This window comes from Mastomys coucha, unplaced genomic scaffold, assembly GCF_008632895.1.
Source record: "Mastomys coucha isolate ucsf_1 unplaced genomic scaffold, UCSF_Mcou_1 pScaffold22, whole genome shotgun sequence".
In the NCBI taxonomy this organism is placed as follows: Eukaryota; Metazoa; Chordata; class Mammalia; order Rodentia; family Muridae; genus Mastomys; species Mastomys coucha.
In genome coordinates this window covers 225,523,905-225,529,358 of record NW_022196905.1, presented here as the reverse complement: position 1 = coordinate 225,529,358, position 5,454 = coordinate 225,523,905, and positions in this window count along the sequence as shown.

The window sequence follows — 5,454 nt, the reverse complement described above, 5'->3', positions numbered from 1 at the left end:
AATATATAACTGACAATAACATTTTATTGAGTCAATCTAGATCATGTACCCAGTTCTGAATCAATCACTGTAACCACAAAGATAGAATTATTCTTCATGACTAGGTCTGAAACACATAGTTCACCAGACCTAGAGATATTGGACTGCTTAGTGTAATCATATGATCCAAGAGTTGCGGAGCATTTCATGGTCGGGGCCCATTAATAATAGTCCCTCTTTTCTCTGCTTGAGTCCAGGACAATTGGGGGTGGTGGTTAGGCAATGGGAATGAACTCAATGATGACTATAAACTATGTTTGGAGCAGATAGCTTCATTATTCAGTAACAAATATCCAAATATCTGAACCACAGAAATTAGCTAGGTATGGTGTCACATGTCTTTAGTGTATAATGCCAGCCCCCAGGACACAAAGGAGCAAGAGTTTAAGGCCAGGTGGGATAGCAGGCTGATTGGATGCAATCCAAGAAGTCTGTACTAGATCAGGCACTCTACACTACTCCAACTCCTGAGAAAAGAGAACAAAGAAGAGCCTCACCCCTGTGGAGGCTTCTGTCCTTGGAAGCACAGAAAGGAAGGGCTAAGGGCTGCCTCCTCTAGCCTAGCAGCAGAGGGGCGATTCCCCAACCCAAATCAAAGTAACACCACACAGGAAAGCAACAGTCTCAGAGCTGTGAAAACGAATTCTATGCTGTAAGCATGAGAACATAATGTCTTCCCTGTTCATCCATGTGGCTGCAGGTCATTCGTCTTCAGTGACATCAAGGTATACACGTGATTGAAAAAAAGCAGATATATAATATTCACATATATACATGATATATACTGTCTTAGTCAGGGTTTCTATTCCTGCACAACATCATGACCAAGAAGCAAGTTGGGGAGGAAAGGGTTTATTTGGCTTACTTCCACATGGCTGTTCATCACCAAAGGAAGTCAGGACTGGAACTCAAGCAGGTCAGGAAGCAGGAGCTGATGCAGAGGCCATGGAGGGATGTTCTTTACTAGCTTGCTTCTCTTGGCTTGCTCAGCCTGCTCTCTTATAGAACCCAAGACTTTCAGCCCAGGGATGGCAACACCCACAAGGGGCAATTGAGAAAATGCCCCACAGCTGGATCTCATGGAGGCACTTCCCCAACTGAAACTCCCTTCTCTGTGATAACTCCAGCCTGTGTCAAGTTGACACACAAAACCAGCCAGTACAATTGACCCCTTGTCAACTTGACACACAAACAAATCACTATTAAGCCTCAACACTTACTTTCTTATTCATCCCCAAGATCTAAAGTCCCACAGTCGTTACATATTAAAAGTTCAATCCATTTAAAATGTCCAATGTCTTTTAAAATTCAAAGTCTCTTAACTGTGGGCTCCACTAAAATACATTCTTCCTTCAAGAGGGAAAAATATCAGGGCACAGTCACAATCAAAAGCAAAACCAATGTCTGGGATCCAACTCACGATCTTTTGGGCTCCTCTAAGGGCTTAACCGGTCACTTCTCCAGCTCTGCCCTTTGCAGCACACAGCTTGTCTTCTGGGCTCCAGACTCCTGTATTCCACTGCTGCTGCTGTTCTTGGTGGCCATTGTCTGGTACTGGCCACCAAATTCCCAAAACACTGCTATAATTGGGCTTTACCAATAGCCTCTCATAGACTGTCTTCACGGTGCCAAGCCTCAACTCCTTTGCATGACACCTTCAGTCCTGGGCCATCAATTGCAAACTGAGGCTGCACCTTCACCAATGGCCTTCCATGACCTCTCACTGTGCCAAGCCTCAGCTGCTCTTTATGACCCCTTCGGCTGTCAAAACCAGTACCACCTGGGTGACTCTTACACGTTACCGAGTCCTGCTGCAGCACAAGGTACAATCTTGGCTATCTCTGGAACACAGCCTCTCTGTGCTCTCAGAAAACACTTCCCAGAAGATGTCACTTCAGTGATGCTGGTCTCTTCTTAATCACCGCTTATTTCTTAGCTCCAGCTAGCCAGCATCAATAGTCCCAGCAATGCAAAGTTTTCACTTTAGTAGTTCTGGTATCTTGTTAATCACAGCTGATACTTCAGCCCCAGCTAACCAGAACCACAGATCTTCACAATCAAAACAACATGGTCCTGATAAGAGTCTTTAATCTTCCCTCTGAAATTTCACAAGCCAGGCCTCCATCCTCTGCAATGTTCTCAACATGAGCTTCCAAGCTCCTACAGAACATCCCACAGAGTTCTTAACAGCCAGTGGCTTTTCTATCTCAAAGTTCCAAAGTCCTTCCACAGTCCTCCCCAAAACATGGTCAGGTTGTCACAGGAATACCCCACTATGCTGGTATCAATTTGTCTTAGGGTTTCTATTCCTGCACAAAACATCATAACCAAGAAGCAAGTTGGGGAGGAAAGGTATTATTTGGCTTACTTCCACATGGCTGTTCATCACCAAAGGAAGTCAGGACTGGAACTCAAGCAGGTCAGGAAGCAGGAGCTGATGCAGAGGCCATGGAGGGATGTTCTTTACTGGCTTGCTTCTCCTGGCTTGCTCAGCCTGCTCTCTTATAGAAACCAAGACTTTCAGCCCAGGGATGGCAACACCCACAAGGGGCAATTGAGAAAATGCTCCACAGCTGGATCTCATGGAGGCACTTCCCCAACTGAAACTCCCTTCTCTGTGATAACTCCAGCCTGTGTCAAGTTGACACACAAAACCAGCCAGTACATATACACATATACATATATATATAATATATAACACATCATATAATTATATATACTATACACTACATACTATATATATATTATATAGTTATAATATATAATTATGTATTTATAGATTATATATTTATATTACATATAAAATATAATTAATTATAATATTATATGCTAAATATATATTATATAATAATATTATATATACACATTATATATACAACTACATATTCCACTCCAAATTGGAAACTGTCAAGGTTCAAGATCCTTTGTAGGGGGTGGGGGTCAAGAGGCAAAGCAGTGTCAATCACCAGTGTCATATGGAGTATTGTACCAAAAGTCACAGTAGCTTTATACAGTCCTGAACAATGGCTTGGAAAAGACAAGATGTTGGCTCAGCTCAACCTCCACCAGAAGTAGCCTTGGGCAAGCGGCTCATCCTTCTCAATGCCAGTCCCATCCAGTGCTCATTGCAGCCCTGGCCATTGACTTCAAAGCGAGACAGAAGGGAACTCCTAGTCACAATGGCAGTTTCATCAATTACCACACATCAGGCTCTATTCTAAGAGTTTGAAGTACGTGAGATTTTCTAACCTGGGTAATTCTGCTGAGTAGGTACTTCAGCAGAATGCTGGTGTTTGAACACGGATTGGCCCCAGAAAGCTTGTGTGCCAAAGGATTGGTCCCCAGCTGGTGGTGCAATTGGGGAAAGTTGAGGAAATGTTGGGTGAGGCCCAGAGGAAGGAAGTCACAGGGCCCCTGGTAGGGGTTCTGGTTTATCTGCGCTCCATCTGTTCTTTCTCTCTATCTGCAACCTGTCTGTTATGAAATGGTAAAGCTGCTCCACCATCATCATGATGCTTGCCAAGGACAAAGGGCCATGCTACCACAGACCTTGAAACTAGGAGGGGAAACAAAGTCTCCCTCCCTTAAGTAGTTCCCTCAGGTGTTTTTTTGTCTTAGCAATGTACAAGTAGTGAATGCATTCTTAGTCTAGTGCCATCTTGGAGAAGGCACTCCACACCACTCTGACTAAATGCAAAAATGCAGGGGACTTAAGAAGCCTGCCCAAGGTCTGGAAGATGACAGAATGCATTGCACCTGCAATCACAGGTGAGGCCGCCATCAGTGGTAACAGAGCTCAGCGAATAGCTTGAAGGAGAAGCAGAGGTGGCTTTGCTGGGCCTCCTTTGCCAGAGAGTGGGTTTCTAATCAAGATAGCCTTGAGAGTCAGGGATGGGCACATGGCCCGGGGTGGAGTCTAGGAACCTGTGAGAGAATGCAGAAGGTACAAGTACTAGAGTCTCATTTGGACTCCAGCCTGGGCCAAGAAAGAGACTCCTAAATGTGACACAGATATGTCCAGGCCTGGGCACCTCTAAGGCTTTTATTCGCAAGTGAACCCCAACCTGGCTGTCTCATGCAGGTGAGGAGATGAGGGAGACTAGGGAAAATGAACCTCCTTGGCCATGAACAAGTGAGCAAGCATGGCACCCTGAATGATGTTAGCTGGCAGCCATCAACCTACCATTCATGTTTGCATTGCCTGGCTTTGCTACTGGCCAAATATATCCCCGAGTTTTCTTAGGAGATTTAAGATTAAACTGGAAGTATTTTTCTATTGCAGCCTGTGCTTTCTAGAAAGAAAATATTCTTTGCCAAGGCCTCCCATCTCCCCAAAGACAGAGGGATATAGATGTTCCCTCTGGCTAGGAGACAAAGTGAGAAGAAATCATTTTTTAGCACCTGTCCAAATTGTGGTAGACTGTATTAGATGATTTAACTTTGTAGTTTAGCCTACGTTTGATTTTGCTCTAAGATTTATAGTAAAGCTGTAAAGATGAGTCATAGTGGTTCCTTTGCCCAAATAAGGGTAGAAATGACTACACTTGCAGTGATGCCTTCCCTTGTGGGTCAGTGGCAGACATGACTAATCAATGAATGATGCTGTTTCCCACTGACCCTAGACATGGCCTCAGAAGCTTCACCGTAGCCCTGCAGGCTATCTGATCTAGTGCATCCTATGAAAAGCATTTGCTCTTCCTGTCAAATCAAGAGGACAACCTGGGAAGAAAACGAAGAAACAGAAAAGGAGACAGACAACATTAGGTGCCTGGAAAAAAAAAACACAACACAGACACAGAGAGTTAAGGGCTCTGCCAAGTAGATGGTTCTGGGAGACAAGTGAAAGCAAACAAGCTTGGGAGATGAAAAAACTGCAGACAGGCTGTGACTCTGGCAACCAAAACGAAAGTGTTAACAGGACTCTTACTACGTGGACTGTGACTCTTTAATTCTGTAAACAAGCTGGACAGAGAGCTCTGCTAAGGGGGGCCAGAGACAGCCAGAGATGTTGAGAGGATAAACAGAGCTGTCTAACATCAGCTTAGTGACTAAGGAAACAGACCCATACACGTGACCATTCCTTTCTGATAACACAAGTAGTAGGTAAAAGAGGCCAATGTTTGTCAGACAGGGTGCAGTGTTTCTTCATGTACTCATATAGCACCAGGGGGTTTTATTGTCCTGTTTTACACATGCCATGATGGAGGCTCTTGCATGTTAAGTAATTTATCAAGACCAAGCAGAATACAATTTGGTCCCAAGCAGTAGCCTAGTGCTTCTCAAAGTCAACTGTATATCTATAGTAGAACCCTGTAAACAGGAGAGGGAAGCTGGCCCAAGTTCTCCCTTATCTGAGGAATTTCTATTTTTATACATTTATTGTTTGGTTATTAGTCACTCATTCATTCACTCCAA